This window comes from Vipera berus (genome assembly GCF_964194415.1).
Source record: "Vipera berus genome assembly, chromosome: 1".
Lineage (NCBI taxonomy): Eukaryota > Metazoa > Chordata > Lepidosauria > Squamata > Viperidae > Vipera > Vipera berus.
In genome coordinates, this window is record NC_138202.1 from 65,322,145 (window position 1) to 65,340,431 (window position 18,287).

Consider the following 18,287-nt stretch of genomic DNA (forward strand, 5'->3'; position numbering starts at 1 on the left):
CTGCTTGCGGCTGCACACCACATGGCGCATTGCACTACTTCAGCTGATCACAACAGCAGGCCACATGGCTCATCATGCTGATTACGCTGCAGCCGCAGCTTATGGGCACGACCAGTGTGATGAGCCTTATGGTTTCCTGTGATGAACGGTGGCACCAGCATGATCAGTGTGATGCTCCATGCAGTCTCCTGCCACGAGTGGCGGCATCGGCGTGATCAGGGTGATGTGCCGCATGGCCTCCTGCTGTGAGTGTCAGCACTGGCGTGATCGGCACCACAAGCCATGCGGCATCTTGCTGTGAGCAGTGGCCTCCTGCCACAACTGGTGGCAGTGACACGATGCACCATGTGGCATGCAGCTGCAAGCAGCTGCAGAAATACTCAGGCAGCAGCAAGACAAATGTCGGAGGATGGGAAGCTTGGCTGCAGTGTTCCTAAAGTAGGTAAGGGGCGTGTGGGCAGCTCCATCCCCACACCCCCACCCTAGCTTGATTTTTACACATGAGCCTTGCCCCCAAAGTAGGGCTTATTTTGAGGTAGGGCTTATATTGGGCGCACGTGTAAAAATCAAGCTATGGCTTATTTTCAGGATAGGCCTTATTTTTTGGGAAACACGGTAGCTAAGAAATTCCAGGCATGTGTTTGGATTAACCCACAATTTCGCTCCTTTTCCTGTTGCTGCTTTTTTCAAGCAAAAGCAATTTTTTTCAATTACAGGAATCCCAGGGCCATGTCTGCGGACACCAAGTCTTTGGTTCAGGTAGGAAAATGTCTTTAAGATCATTTTTCTTGCCATATCCTCCAAGTGAACCTGCAACATATTATATTAGTAATTTTCAAATACTTGGCTAATTTAAGCATGCTGGCTGGGGAATTCTGGGACTTGACATCCACACATCTTAAAGTTGCCAACTTTGAAAAAGATTGGAGTAGCAAAACCTGTACCACAGTTATAGGCTATAATACATCTAAGAGGACTCTTTTGTGGTTTAATTCACAAAATATTGGTAGTTTTTGCCTAATGACTAATTGCTTAGCGACTGTTCCAGAGTTCTGATAGTGGCATTTCCCCATGGTGACATGACCTCATTTCAGACACTTGATAACTTTTATTTTATTTTATTATTTTATTTTATTTTATTTTATTTTATTTTATTTTATTTTATTTATTTTATTATTATTTTATTTTATTTTATTTTATTTTATTTTATTATTTTATTATTTTATTTTATTTTATTTTATTTTATTTTATTTTATTTTATTATCATTTTATTATTTATTTTATTATTTATTTTATTTTATTTTATTTTATTTTATTTTATTTTATTTTATTTTATTATTTTATTATTTTATTTTATTTTATTTTATTATTTTATTTTATTTTATTTTATTTTATTTTATTTTATTTTATTATTTTTTTATTTTATTTTATTTTATTATTTTATTTTATTTTATTTTATTTTATTATTTTATTTATTTTATTTTATTTTATTTTATTTTATTTTATTTTATTATTTTATTATTTTATTTTATTTTATTTTATTTTATTATTTTATTTTATTTTATTTTATTTTATTTTATTTTATTTTATTTTATTTTATTTTATTTTATTTTATTTTATTTTATTATTTTATTTTATTATTTTATTTTATTTTATTTTACGGCTGATTGCAGCATTCCACAATCATGCAACCATTAGTTATGACATGTTTTGCCAGTTTCATAAACACAAAGAAATGCCCATAGGAATGAATGGACTCACTTTACATCCCCATGTCTGCTTTACCACAGCAACTTCAAAGACAGCAAAGTCCACATTCTGGACAGAGAGGACCACTGGTTTGAAAGAGGGGTCAAAGAGGCCTTCTACATTAAAATTGAACATCTCTCTATCAACATAGGGGGAGGGATACAACATTACTTATCTCCTGTTTACAACACAGTCCTTTCAGGTTCCACATCTATTTGCTCTATTCAGGTGACCCTGAGGGCACAGATAAACCTCCAAGTGGCCTCAATGACTCTCAGAGAGACTGATAACAACCAGATGATAGCAAGGAATATAAACCCTTCCATTCTCCACATTCAGTCAGAACTGAGGAAGTTTCTTGGATGAGAAGCAAAATATCTTGAAGGAAAAACAGAAAGTCCAAATGCCTTTTGAAAAAGTACCTTTGGGACACCTAAGTAATTCTGCCTGCTAACTGCAGCTCTGGTCATGCAAAGGGTATAACCATAAAAAAAAAAGATTCAGAATCTGGCCAAGGGTCAAATATGAGTTTTTTGTTTATTCTTTCAATTAAAATACAGTTAGTACATAGAAAAAAAGAATCCTGATGAAAGTTGCCTTCCTATATTAAGAATTCCCTTGAGGAAAATATTCAGAAGGAATTGCAGAAACAAAAAGGGCAGAAGCATTCACTGAATCCTGGGAATGGAGGCAAGGTGGAGTCTTTGGCACTCTCAGTGTTCACTGATGATGTTACCTAGTCGGGTAATGAAACACCTGCAAGCAAAAAGCAAATTCCGAGAGCACCAAAGACTCCAAAGTTCAGCCCTGAGCTACATATATTCTCTTCTTTTGAAAGGAAATAGTATTATGCTTGCTCCTCCCTGACTCACAAGAGTATGAGGGGAAGGGAGAAAGAAAAACAACCAGACTTGCAAGATTCTGTTAATATAGCCTTTCTCAATAAAGTATAGTGTTAGTTTACTCAGCTCAGCAAAGCTTTGTTGAGTCTTCTTTGTGTGTTAAAAATGCCTTGTTATTCTAAAGTTCTTGGGTCACCCTTCTGCACTTGCTTATTTAGCAATACCACACCCAGACAGTGGACCTTCCTGGCTACTGTAGTTTGTTTGCCACAGACAGCCGGCTGCTTAGAGCTTGGTCTCCCTGCCCATTATGAACACTTTCTGTATTTAGTTGTCAGCTGGAAATACAGTAACCATGCCAGCTATTTCAAAAGAATAACATGGCACAACTGCCTTCTTTCAGATTTTTGTAAGGAAGCTCAGACTGCGGTTTCCATAAAAGGCACTGTTTAAGAGGCGATAATTAGAAACCGTTTGCCAGCATTTTCTTGAAAATATTAATGTATTTTGTTATATAATATTTTATAATCTGAAGTTGGCAACCTTGACTCAGAAAACAAAATATATCACTGTTATTACAAAAATGAAATATTGCCCAAATGCAGTATCAGATTATTTCTTGACAGAAAAATTTCTAGCCATTGGCCTTTCCTAGTTGTATATTTCTACAGTTATGGCATAGACAGGTTATCATATTTTGGAAGATATGATGTATATGTTAAGTAAACATGAGGAAGAAACATACAGGGTTAGAAAAATTTACACAAATTACTTGGTGTTTCTTTAACATTTGAATGACAAAAAATTATTCATTTCGTTATTTGATTAATCTTGGCACCTTTTCCCAAAGGCTTCAGGCACACATTACAGTGAGACCTGATCACAGATAATGACTTTAACTCATGGAAGCAGAAAGTATTGCAGAATCTCACTGAAGAAACATAGCTTCACCTCCCTTCCTTTTTCCTTTCTTTATTAAGATTAATGACTAGGATGTATATCAATCTGTAACTTGGATTGAACATTTTAAGCCTCCCATAGATGCATGATTAAAAACAGATGTCTTAGGACCAAGTCATAAATGCATAAATAGCTACATCATAAAGAACTTCACTCAAAATATAAAACAGAACAAATCTCCAGATAACAGGATAATATACACCACCCCAAAGAAAAGAAAATCAGTAGACATGGCATGAAGTTCCCATGCCCAAGTTAAATTGCATCATAACAATTATTTGGTAACTGATTGGAATAAATTCTCTCTCTCTCTCTTATCTCACAATTTAAAATGAGAGATTTATAACAACAAAGAGAAGACAGATGAATTTGGTTAATTGTATATTATGCATAATTTTTATTTAGAATATGATTATTGTAACTATAATCCTGTATTTAGCTCTGGGAAGTGGGGGGGAAGTGGGTGGGTTTGGGGTGGGAGGGATTTGGGGATATATTGTAAAATTTTGTTTTTTAAAAAAAAGAGAAGACAGAAATAGAAAAGAACAATGTAGTTAAGGATTCAACACCACATCAAATCAGTATTAATTTCTTAAAGTTCTGCTTAAAGCTTGGGGTGTATTTAAATTGGTCCCCAGAGTCTGGATGTGTTGTGATATGCCTTCTCCGTATCCAAGAGAATGGGAAATTTTCTTTTCTGCTTGCTTCACTTTTATGCCACATACACCCAAAACCTGGCCACTAATTACTGAAATCATTATTTTTTTTTCAAGTTAAAAGTTCCACCCAACTCAATTGTTATCTACTTTAACATTTCTACAGTGACACCATCTACATCTGCAGTTTTCTTACTTTTCAAACCTTCACAGCATTTATGGCTTCTCTTTTATCATTTTTTCTTGGTCATTAACATTTACAGTATTTCTTTAAACTCTAGTCTTCAATATATTGTATCGGTCTCATATAATACAATTCTCTGTCTCTGTCTCTGTCTCTGTCTCTGTCTCTGTCTCTGTCTCTGTCTCTCTATCTCTATCTCTATCTCTATCTCTATCTCTATCTCTATCTCTATCTCTATCTCTATCTATCTCTACCTCTATGTCTAATATTTCTTCCAGCTTTCTGTTACTTCATTTTCATCCCAAACCATTTAATCACTCTTAGTTTTAATTATAATTTTTAATTTTATTAACACTGGTGGAAAACCCTTGTTTTCGACCTTCACTATTTCTAAAACAATCAAATATTTTTTAACTTTTAAAAAATCTGATCTTATCTTGTTCTCTTTGATTACATTATTGACAAATGATACATTATCTTGCTTTCATTTGTTCTCAGGGATTGTGCCCTTATGTGTATGCAGTTTTACTCTCCCACAGCCTCTTCTTTCATGTTTTTCATTGTGCAGCTTTTTTCATATTACCTGTTAGAGAAACTCTCCAAACTTTTGTGGCATTTTTGTCACTGAGTTCCAAACAGCTTCCATATCCTTCTTCCTTATGTCTACTTTCCATAATTCTGTTGAAAGACTAATCTATTTTGTCTTCTTTCAGTCATTCTTTCAATCTAATTTATTTCTCTTCTTTGCTTTTTCTCTTAGTCCATATTTTTTCATAATATCCATTCTACATAACAAATAATAGTCTGTCCCATGTTCACATGTACACCCAAATCCCATTTTTACCCAAAGGCCAGCTTTTCTCAAAGCATGCTCATTCTATTTTCTGCAGAATAGGATTTCTGGTCTAGAGAGCAGCCTATTCTTGGCTATCATGAGCCATGGTGGCGCAGTGATTAGAATGTAGTACTGCAGGCAGTTCGATCCTCAGCAGCTCAAGATTGACTCAGCCTTCCATCCTTCTGAGGTTGCTAAAATGAGGACCCAGATTGTTGGGGGCAATATGCTGACTCTGTAAACCGCTTAGAGAGGGTTGTAAAGCACTATGAAGCGGTGTGTGTGTGTGTGTGCGTGTGTGTAATTTGTGTGTGTGTGTAAGTGCTATTGCTATCATTCTATCAACACGGATGTACACGCAGTATACTGACACATACATTCAATATTATGTGCTTTATTTCTTTTAATGTTGACTTCAAATAGGCTATAATGTAGTACTGAAAATACAAAGAGGGGTCAGACAGGGATGTATTCTGTCTCCATTGTTGTTCAATATCTACACTGAGTCAATCTTCAATGAGGCACTGGAGAACATCGATGCTGACATCAAAGTAAATGGTGTTTGGATCAACAACTTAAGATATGCTGACGATACAGTTCTGCTTGCCAGTAATCATGAAGATCTTCAGCTCCTCATCAACAGAGTCACAGAAATATCTGGAAAATATGGCTTAAAGCTTAACACCTGAAAAACCAAGATCATGGTTGTCAGCAAACAACCCATTAATTTACCACCAATAAATTCAGAAGGAATACCATTAGAAAAAGTTGAAAGGATCACGCACCTCGGTTCTAATGTACATGAAAGATGGGACATTACCACTGAAGTAAAGACAAGGATAGAGAAAGTTCAAACAGCATTCTTCAAAATGAAAAAGGTCTGCAGTCATGACATAAGCCTAAGGTTGAAAATCAGGCTTGTCCGATGTTATATTTTTTCTATCCTGCTCTATGGAGTAGAGAGTTGGTCTCTGACAGAAGGCCACCTGAAGAGACTAGAAGCATTTGAAATGTGGATTTACAGGAGGCTGTTACGTATAAGCTGGGTTGACAAGATCAGAAATGAGGAGGTGATAAGCCACCTGGGAAAGCCAATGGAAATCATCAAAACAATTAAAAAACAAAAGTTAGAATATTTTGGACATGTGATGCAACACCCAGAAAAATATGGCATACTCCATTTAATCCTCCAGGGAAAGATTGAAGGCAAACAAGGTCCAGGCAGAAGAAGAACATCATGACTTCAAAATCTAAGGGACTGGTTTGGACAAAACTCAGCAGCGCCGTGTGGCTGCTGATAAAAACAGGATTCCCAACATGATTGCCATATAACAGATATGGCACAAGAAGTAGTAGAAGAAGAAAATTTTCAATTAATTCTGATAAAAATACAAATTAAAGCTCTCCTGGAGTTGTCTGGAAATTGATTATTTTCATTGAGACACATCCCAGGAGTTGTTTCTGTACCTTAACCTGCACTGCTTAATATACTTTCAAATACTTTTAAAAGGGAAAATGTAGTTAACCAAGATGATTTCTGTGGTGAATGATTAACTCTCTACCACTCCAAAATCCCCATTCAATTATCTTTGTTTGTCAGTACACAGTACTCATTTCTCATCTTTGCTCATCTTCTCATCTTTCCTACTATCTTCTCCTATTGCTTTCTTATGATTTATCCATTGTTGTTTGTAACTTATGATTAATAATTGTAACTATGATCTATTACTTGCTGTTTGTGTGTACATTGTGAACTTACGTATCAGAGACAAATTTTTTGTTTGTCCGATCACACTTGGCCAATAAAGAATCCCATCCCATCCCATCCCATCCCATCCCATCCCATCCCATCCCATCCCATCCCATTCCATTCCATTCCATTCCATCCCATCCCATTCCATCCCATCCCATCCCATCCCATTCCATTCCCCATTCCATTCCATTCTATTCTATTCTATTCTATTCTATTCTATTCTATTCTATTCTATTCTATTCTATTCTATTCTATTCTATTCTATTCTATTCTATTCTATTCTATTCTATTCTATTCTATTCTATTCTATCTTGCATGAAGAAGCATTTGGTATGGGTGGGAAACCACTTGAACACTAGTTTCTTTTCTTTGTTTGTTTGTAGGATGAAATTAGTGCTACATTTAATTCTTAAAACCTTAATTTATGTCTTTCTCTGTGAATGACCTTTCAAATATTTTTATTTTTTAAATATCCATGGGTATTGGAAGGCTGATAACTCATAGGGATTTGAGTAGCCTTAACAAATCCAATGAAATAAATAAATGCATACATAAGTAATTTGAGTGATTCATTAATATTTTAATAAAGGGAGTCTTCACTGCTCTGTACAAGGTCCACTGTAACAGAATACAGAGACGGAAAGGAAAGAGAAAACAAAACAAGCATACAACAATATAGAGTACTTCCCATTTTTTTCTGCTTTTATATTCAATTTCCTTCCCTGCTACTGACTGAGATGCAAAAGAACTAATTTTGCCACCTGCATGTTAAGAGAAAGTATAGTTAGGAGAGAGAGACAAACAACAGGGAGAGACTTTTTGTGATATTTCTGGAAGCATCAGGCTAGCCTTTGTGGAAACAGTGTAAGGCAGCAGAGGAGTTCCTGCCCTGATTGAGCGCAGTGTTCCCTATGTTGTTATTTATTTTTTATTTTTTTGAAAAACAGGTGCTTATGGTGTCTTTGCTGAGCTGGCAAGCTGGCAGACAACTATGCGTTGCAGGAAAAACAAAATAGGTCTGGTAATAACAGATTTGGTGGCGGAATTATCCTTTTTTAAGGTTAAAGGAGGAACCAAATTTTAGTGTATATCAACCGTACATGTAATTATCATTCCAGTTGTAAATAAATATATCCTCATGGTGGTTAGAAAAGGGTGTCTCTTTGTGAGGATCTCATTTCTTCAAGTGAAAATATGGACAATAATAAAGCTGACTTTTCTGTCATCAGCTGTCAACATACAGCCGTTTTTAAAAGCCACACAGCCTTGTTGATGCCATGTGAATTTCTCAGTAACCTCTGGATTTTTTGCTTTCTGAATTGATGCTTTTAGCGGAAGCTCTTCTTCTATATGCCTACCCATTTGTGGATTTGAGTACCATTTTCAGTTTATTAACACCACAATGATAGATCTCTGCCTTATCCTAATTATACATAATAACCTACTAGGACATAATGTCCCTTCTATCATCTGCACGTATTTGTGAAGCTGAGAACTAGAACCAAAACCATGAACTTGCAAGCAAGGAATATCGCAGCTTCAGTTAATCTATTGCATATGTGAATGAACCATTCAAGGTCAGATGAAATATTCAGATAACTTTCCCCCATTATTCCAAATGTAATGTCATTAGAGATGGCAAATCAGAGCTGATCTGTCTAATACTTTCGTCCACATCCAAGAATTTCATGGAGTGATTTTCTATCCTGGTGCTATATTCCATACAAACAAATAATTAAAATGGATTTATCACATTATATGATCACTCCTTCCACCTAAACACTGTTAGCAGCAGAGGAAAACAATTCATGCAGATTGTAGTTCAGATGTCAATTGTTTGTAGATTCAGGTTATTAGGATGGGAAATTACTATTCAAGAAGGATCTATGACAATTCGCCACAGCCAACTCACTGCGGCCAACTTGCCACGGGCAACTTGTTGCAGCTAACTTGCCGTGGTCAACTTGCCGTGGTCAACTTGCTGCAATACAACTTGCCACAGACAACATGCTACAGGACAAGAGTTACACTAATATCAAAGAAATAATGGAATAGAATCCTTGAAGAAAGGATGCAAAAGGGGAGAACAGAATGAAAGGTGAATGGCAAAAATTTAAATATTTATTTATTTATTTTAAATAATTAAATAGAATGGTTAAATTGTCCTGCAGCAAGTTGTCCCATGGTGAGGTGGCAGCAAGAGCTGTCCTATTCTGCCTGAAGAAGTACAACTGTAAAAGATTATTTAGCCCAAATTATCATGTTATCAGAAATAAAGGGATTTATATGCAGCTGCTTATAGAAGAAATAAGGCAACAGTTTTTGTCATAGAGGTCGACTTATGAACCCTAATTGGGATCCGGATTTCCATTGGTAAAAAAGGTGAGTTGTACTTGATTTTATGACTTCCCCCCTTGGTTATTAAGTGAATCACTGGAGTTGTTAAGTGAATCATCCAGTTGTTAAGTAAATCTGGCTTCCCCCATTGACTTTGCTTGTCAGATATTGGCTGGGAAGGTCACAAATGGCAATCACACGAACCCAGGATGCTGCCTTCATTGTAAATACCTGCCTGTTGACAAGTACCTGGATTCTCATCACCTGGTCGTGGGGATGCTGTGATGGCACTAAGTGCAATGACTGCTAAGAAGTCACTTTTTTCAGTGCCATTGCAACTTTGAACCGTTGCTAAACAAATGGTTGTAAGTTGAGGACTAGCTGTAATTCATAAAAAGCCTGCATCAGCATTTCTTGCCTGGTCACCAAATGTATTGGATCAGAAGTCTAATAACTCAGAATGTTGTAATCAATTTGCCATGATGGAGAAGTTTTAAAAAGTATAAATGTAGGCCAATATATCTGGATAAGACTAAAAGGGGGAAGACTGCATTAAAGAAACTAAACATGTTTTATTTTATCATCCACACAAGCAGCGTCAAATAAATGTTTCTGTGATGAGGATACATGGTCAATGGGACTTTCCTAACTTCCAATGCATATGGAGACGAAAAAATATGAAATGGTCTCACACAACTTTGGAGAACAGCCCAGCCACGTAGGACTAAATGGTCAGCAAACAACTGATAAAAAGATTGAGTGAGATGTTCTGAATGCTTTTCCTCCAATTGATCAGATTAAGCAGGCTTGTTTAGACCTATATATTGTCTGGGCTTGTTTAGACCTATATATTGGACCACAACAGTGTGTGATACCATTCATTCTACCCTCTCATTTTCACTGCTTTCGGTTCATGACTAAGTCTAACCAGTTGAAAAAAAGCTTTGAGTTTCTCAAGGATCCTGAGCCATTGTTTACCTCTTGGAATCATAAGTCAAGTGACAATCTAAGGAGAAAATGACAGAGACCTCTTTAGCTTTCCAAATAAATATAGCTTTCTTCCAAAAGACCAGTTCTAGTTTCTGTCATTAATGGTTTTCAATTCTAAGTATAATTTGATCTGAACTCTTTTAAAAAAACCAGAACAGGATTATTTGTGTTTGATCATTTTAGGCAGTATTACATTTCCCATAATCTTTTGAAATCACTGACTTAAAATACCTTTTGTCTTCTATCTTCCACCTAAAAGTAGGAATGCATTTTTACCTTTATGGTGCTGCTAATACTTTGGCTTGGCCTGTATTATCATTGCACATTCCTATTTCTTTCTGTTTTCTTTTGGCTGCTGTGCTCTTGGAAAAGTATGACATTAAAACAGTGAAAACCCAAAACAAAACTTTTTACCATGTGTTTTTTAAAAATTGTTGGGTCACATGTTGTGACTTTAAAACCTAATGACCAAAATTGTGCAACAGAAGTTATAAATTAATCTGGTGTCACAAAATATTGAGACTGAATATTATGGTTATTTTTAATCAGGGTGGCTTATGTTATCCTATATCTGCCACTGACTTCTTAGTAATGTCTTTTTCTATTTCATGTTGAGCAACAATGCTCTTTTTATGCATCAGGAACATAACAGCCATTACATGTTAACATAACTTTAATCAATAGCCAGACTGAACTAGTCTAGCAGAAAGCATAAAATTTTTTCATTGTATAGAGACATCTTGTTGACAGTACAGTGGAATATATTTAAGAAGTTCTAACAGAAACTACTTAAGACTTTGAATTGCATGATCCATATCTCATCAGATTCTTTTCAACTATAATTTGTACGATTATCTGTTCCTGTTTGTGGCTAATTAATATTTTGTAGTACATCAAGCTAATCTGGATTTGAAGATTATGTGACCTCTCTATTTTATGCAAGTCTTTGCTGAATTGTAGCTTCAATGTATGCTTTTGTTGGGGTTAGAGACTAGTACATGTTACCTGCTTATTTACATAAGTAGTGTTATTTGGTATTGTTGTTAGCTGCGAAGTCGTGTCCGACCCATCACGACCCTATGGACAACGTTCCTCCAAGCCTTCCTGTCCTCTACCAGTTATTTGGTATAGAATGTGCCTAAGAGATGGAATTAATTATATATCATAATCTACTATAATTAAATAGAATACATATTTTGGGAATGTTTGGGAAGATATATCCTTGTCAATGTCCTATAAAAATAGCATGATGTAATAGGAGAGAAAAGAAGGCAGGACTTGGCAATAAACAATGTATGAATAAATTCTCCAACAATCTTCATGTGCTACAGTTTCAGTGGGAAAATATAATCCAAGAACTGGGATTCTGAAAAATTGTGTAAACAGCATGGAAGAATAAACAGAAACTTTGTAAATGGAGAAAACTATGAACTAGAACACTGTTTTGATAAACAAAGCCATCACTAGAACAAACACAAGTATCTGAATAATGGATACAAGTTCTAATCCAATCACAATTTCACTGGAATTCCAGATTATAGTAAAAAAATAGTACTAAAATCAAAATAAGATAGGGAAATAGAACGTTGTACAGAAAAGTAGATTCCATTTACCATCAAAAAATACCCTCCAAATTTTGGACGTACATCAAGAAATCTAGTGCAGCTAGATTTATTGAGCTCGGCCTTTCTGAACATATATGGATATTTCAAAAAAGATGATCATAATATCTCAAATTGTCAAAATCAATGGCATCATTCTTATTTCAGCCCAATAGGTGGAATTAAAGAAGGATGTAATTCAACATTTGGAGGGCTGATCATTCATAATATCGTGAACCAGACTTTTGCATATGGTGGGTCATATAAAAGGTCTTGTTTGTCAGATCACTAGTTTGAATCTTGGCATTACTGAAGCCCGTTCTGTCTTGGAGCAAATACTGGACCTTGCTTCTATTGGCATGAGTATGGAAGCAGAAGGAAAACAGCTAATAAATTTTCTAATATTTTTCAAAGCTAAGAGTAGTGTTTTGGCTGCTTTTTCCCCCCCCAAACAGTCCCAGTTAAAAGCTCCATAAGTATAAATAAGAAGCAAAAATAACATGAAATATATAGTGAAATAACAGAAATTGTCATTTTTTTCAACAATATGTCTTCACAAATGAAAAACATAAAGGCATGAAAAACTGAGCCAAACATGTATTTGCTTTCTTTTTGGCTGAAGCTTTTTCTTTTTTCTTTTTTTCAAAAATTCCCTTTTGAAACTAACAGTAGCAAAGCTGATCAATTACTGTTACATTTCTCAACCTTACAATGAATGATTTATCAATCTTTCAGATGAGATTTTCAGATACATTTTCAGATCCTGCCCACTGACCTGTAAAATCTAAAGTAAATTCAGTTTGCATTAATTTGAATATGTGTGGAATATCCATTGCAATGTTGGCCTTTAATCAAATTAGGGAAATTTGTCTGCTGTTCAATTAAACATGACCAGAAGCGTCTCCTGGTATAGATTCTGCTACTCAACCTAACCAGCTCAGAGAAGACACGTTTTGCATGCTCAAAGGTTGTAGGAACAGGAATCCCCAGCTGTTCTGGTTTCAAACCCATGTACTGTAAATCCAAATGACCTCTTGAATAGGAACTCTACAAGATCTAGAAGCTTTGGCAAAGAGAAATATTGTAGGCAGTTTAGTAACAAGGCAAATTATTTGCAAGTAAAAGGTCTCAGATGTTTCTTTGACATCTGCAGGTACTACTTGGTGTAGACAGCAGCAACCTCATGGTATTGCAGTGCTTAAAGTGTAATATTGCAGTCAAACTCTTCCCAACAGCCTGGAGTTTGATCCTGACAGGGCTCAAGGCTTCCATCCTTCCGAGGTTGGTAAAAAGAGGACCCAGATTGTTGACGACAATATGCAAATAATGCTTATATTGTAAGGTCCCAGAGGGTGCTGTAAAGCAGGGATCCCTGACCCCTGGGCTGTGGCCCACTACCAGGTCTTGAGCCTTTTGGAACCAGGCTGTGGAAGTGACAGGTGCGTGTGTGCACACACGCATCCCCACTCATGCAAGCAGTGGGCGATGCATGCACATGTGTGCTTGCCCACCGCAAGAATGGAACCATCCTCTCTCCCCCCACCATTGGTCCACAAAGCCAAAAAGGTTGGGGAACTCTGCTGTACAGCACTATGGGATGGTATACAAGACTGAATGCTATTGCTACTTCATGTAGGGAAGGAACAGCAGGAGGAAGAAGACAGCAAAGGACAATTGGGGATAGCAAGCCCAGTAAAGCCCAGGGCAGTGAGGGTGGATGGGGCTTTGCGCTGTGGCTCTTGAGTGCTGGCTGCAGTGCAGGGTTTAAGAAAGACTCCTCAGTGGTAGTAGTGGTGGTGGTGGCAGCATTGGGGCTGAAGTAAACACAATGGCAGTTGGTTGAGATTTCTGAAGGCTTCAGACCTCAACTTCAGCCCCAGGTCCACTGGTGCTACCACCACAACCACCACCACCACCACAAAGAACTGCTATAGGTAGGTGGGAGGAGTTCAAGAGAAGGCAGTCTTTTACCTTATCAAGGTTTGAAGCTGGGCAGGACCAAGTCAGGAATGACTTGGATTGGGGAGAGTTCTAAACTAATGGCCAATGGGATTTGGTTAATGACGGCAAAGGGAACTGCCAGGATTGCTGTTGCTAAGCAATGCTGTCATGTGACATCATGTTTATGGCCAATCACCATGATGGAAATGCAGGTCCAATGACCATTATTAACCGAGGACTACTTATACTGTATATGTTCCTTGGTACTAGACATGCATCTTTTTTTAAAGGTATAACTACTTAGCACAACTTGCTAATGGATCATTTGTATTACACCATTAACCATGCTATTACAAGTAAAAAAAGTTTAGGATACTATGCATTGTTATATGAGTAAAAAGTATTTGGTATCCTTGAAGAATCAAACTTGCCTGCAGATGGAAATATAGACCCAGATTGGAATCTGAAGGCAGTTACATTTAAATAAAAGTATTAAATCCGTTCAACTTATGTAAATGTGGACATAACCTGCACATTGCAGTCAGTGTCTTCATGTATTCCATGACTTCTATATTTCAAATATTTCAGTGTTTGGCTAGGGAGGAAGCAGTCTGTGGGAAAAGTTGTTTAGGAAAGGACAGATTTAGGCAATGCCATATTTAAGTTGATGTCAGAAAAATATTTGTCCCACTGACTGTTACTGCTTGAAAAAAGAGCAACAACCATAAAGAGAGCTAATAAGTGTTGGCAGCATTAGATAATTACTTCATCCTGTTATAGGTGGAAAATGTGATCATGTGAACTTTACCTGTGAAGTTAGCTCCATAATTTTTACTTTGGACAGCAGTAACTGTACTGAGGCTAGATGGTTCATCTGTGAAAAAGAAAAAGGTTATACAAACTTTATTAAATTCAGTTTCTCCACCCGTCTTACACCATAACTTTTCCAGGGATTTTTCCCCCCCATCTTGCATGAGAATGCAATAAAGTCTCAGACTCTTGACGGGATGGTTTTAGTTGTCTCAGAAGGTCTCTGATAAATTTTACATTCTTAAAAAAATGAGAAATTAATTTATTGAAATTTGCGGGTTTTTATCTGTTTTATAAATGTTGGTGAAAGTATAAATTTATTTTATTTATTTAATTATTAAATTTCTGTATAAATGATTTATATTCATTTTTTGTTTATTTTGGAGAAAACTTAAACTTAGTCTCCACCATTTCCCCCAAAATATATAAATAATGTATTTGCAACTATGTATTTATTTAATAGAAGGGACGCGGTGGCTCAGTGGGTTAGGACGCTGAACTTGTCGATCGGAAGGTCGGCAGTTTGGCGGGTCGAATCCCGAGTGCCACGTAACAGAGTGAGCGCCTGTTACTCGTCCCAGCTTCTGCCAACCTAGCAGTTCGAAAGCACGTAAAAATGCAAGTAGAAAAATAGGGACCACTCCGGTGGGAAGGTAACAGCGTTCCGTGTGCCTTTGGCGTCTAGTCATGCCGGCCACATGACCACGGAGACGTCCTCGGACAAGCGCTGGCTCTTCGGCTTTGAAACGGAGATGAGCACCGGCCCCTGGAGTCGGACCGACTAGCATGCATGTGCGTGCGGGGGAACCTTTACCTTTACCTTTACCTTATTTATTTAATAAGTTTCCATATTTACACCTGCATTCTGACAGCCTTATTTATAGGATTTTATGCAGGCAGCTGGCTGACTATTTTGCCTGAGAAATAAACAGTTGTTCATTCCCCCAGTGCCTTGAAGCAATGTATGTTTACTCTGCATAATTTCTTTCTCCTGAAAATTCAATGTTTTTTTTAAAAAACTGAAAACTTGTCTGCAAAATTTAGACACTTGCACAGACCAAGAATAACTGCACTTTTATCTGTACTTCATTTAGGAAATGCAGATTAGGTTGGTTCACTTAAAAATCAATGAGAATTTTCCAGTGAGCAGCCCAGGAGAAGTAGACTACAAATGGCAATGTTTTGTGTTTGTTTGTTTTGTTTCTGAAGGTTGAGATATCTTTTACGTCTTTCATTTGGAGAAGATTAAGCTTGGATGTCAAGACACAGGGAGAAAAGCCAATTGGAGCCAATTTTACCATTGGAACTGAAAATGACAAACAGCTGTGAATGGCTTTACAACAGGGGTCTTCAAACGTGGCCCTTTTATGACTTGTGGACTTCAACTCTTAGAATTCTGGGAATTGAAGTCCACAAGTCATAAAAGGGCCATGTTTGAAGACCCCTGAGGTACAATGATTTAGAATTCATGGTCTCCTTTCTAGATCCTGAGTCACAAACAGTGGCATTGCTGTCTATCAGCAGAGTTTGCTATCTTTTTATATTCTGAGCATTTTTAGTTGTCCATGAAAAGAACTATTAAGTAATTTAAGAGTTGTTAAGTTCCTCATCCAAGGATGAGATACTCTTTGGTCTCCCTTGGAATTTTTCAAAACTTGTTGAGCTGACACATCAAAACTGAATTACTTTGACGTATATGAACTAGCATCCCAAAGAGCCTCCCAACTGCACACATGTGGTCTACATGTTTTCTGAAAAGAGAGAGAGAGGGGGGGGCAAGGTCAGGATGTGTGAAAGGTGATTCTTCAGTTTTTGTACAGGAAAAGGAAAATGATTTTTTTTTCATGCTGACTGAAATAGTCTACCAGATTGAACCAGTTTTGTGTTAGCTGTCAGTCTGTGTTTTGGTCTTCTGTACTCAACTGACTGCACAAAGCTCCTCTGTATCCTGGCAAGCAGCTATATGATATTCCCAGACATACTTTTTTACCCACATTTGCCATTTCAAGCACTGAAGAGCTGTGTGTTTCTCTTTCCTGTTATTTCAAATTCCATGCAAACTCCAAATGTTGAGAAGTGCAGAGAGATGTTTGCTGAAGATTGCTATCTAACAGGGTAGGCCTTCAAGAGACAATTTGCAAGCAACCTCAGCCTTGTGCCCAGATTTGCTGAGGAGATTCTATCAGAAGATAGAAGATCTTGTGCTCAGATAGGACAAAAGGCAAGCTACCTTTGTAGCAGGCATGGCTCTCAGATAGCCTCTGTAAACTGATATGGACCATATAAATATAGACCTATCTAAGAGAGCTAAACTGAGAGCTAATCTAAACTGAATTTCTAAGTATCTTCCAGATAGAAGATATAGTTAACATCATGGTCATCAATAATTGACATCAATCATGCATTAACAGAAGGATGGAATCAAGATCATGTGAAGTATTAATACCACTTTACAATGTCTTGGTAAGGCCACACTTGGAATACTGCACCCAGTTTTGGTCACCACGATGTAAAAAAGATGTTGAGACTCTAGAAACAGTGCAGAGAAGAGCAACAAAGATGATTAGGGGACTGGAGGCTAAAACATATAAAAAACGGTTGCTGGAATTGGGTATGTCTACTTTAATGTACTTTTAATGTCACAAGGGGTGACATGATAGCAGTGTTCCAATCTCAGGGGTTGCCACAAAGAAGAGGGAGTCAAGCTATTCTCCAAAGCACCTGAAGGCAGGACAAAAAGTGATGGATGGAAACTAATTAAACAGAGAAGCAACCTAGAACTAAGGAGAAATTTTCTGACAGTTAGAACAATTAATCAGTGGAACAACTTGCCTCCAGAGTCTGTGAATTCTCCAACACTGGAAGTTTTTAAGAAGAGACTGGACAGCCATTTGTCTGAAATGGTATAGGGTTTCCTGCCTGAGCAGGGGGTTGGACTAGATGACTTCCAAGGTCCCTTCCAAGTTTATTATTGTTATTGTTATTTATAATTGTGCTGCAATTTTACTTGAATATTGACCATGAGATGGGTAGACAAATGAAATGGGGATTGTAGGTTGCTAACACTAAGATTATAGTTTTGGAGAGTGAGATAAATCTGAATTATAACCCCTTAAAAAGTTACCTTGACATTTAGTGTTAGTTCAAAATTGGTAGTTCACTTTTAATAAAGTTCATATAATTGACTTTATTTCTCCCACAGAAATATTCCAAAAATAAACAATAACAGAACTCTTTTGTTTCTGTAATTGCAATATTTATATTTACAATTTAGATTTAGATCTACAGACTATAAAAGGTAAAGGTTCCGCCACACATGCGTGCTAGTCGTTTCTGACTCTAGGGGCCGGTGCTCATCTCCGTTTCAAAGCCGAAGAGCCAGCGCTTGTCCGAGGACGTCTCCGTGGTCATGTGGCCAGCATGACTAGATGCCAAAGGCACATGGAACGCTGTTACCTTCCCACCGTTGTGGTCCCTATTTTTCTACTTGTATTTTTACATGCTTTCGAACTGCTAGGTTGGCAGAAGCTGGGACGAATAACAGGTGCTCACTCTGTTATGCGGCACTCGGGATTCGACCCGCCAAACTGCTGACCTTCTGATCGACAAGCTCAGCGTCCTAGCCCACT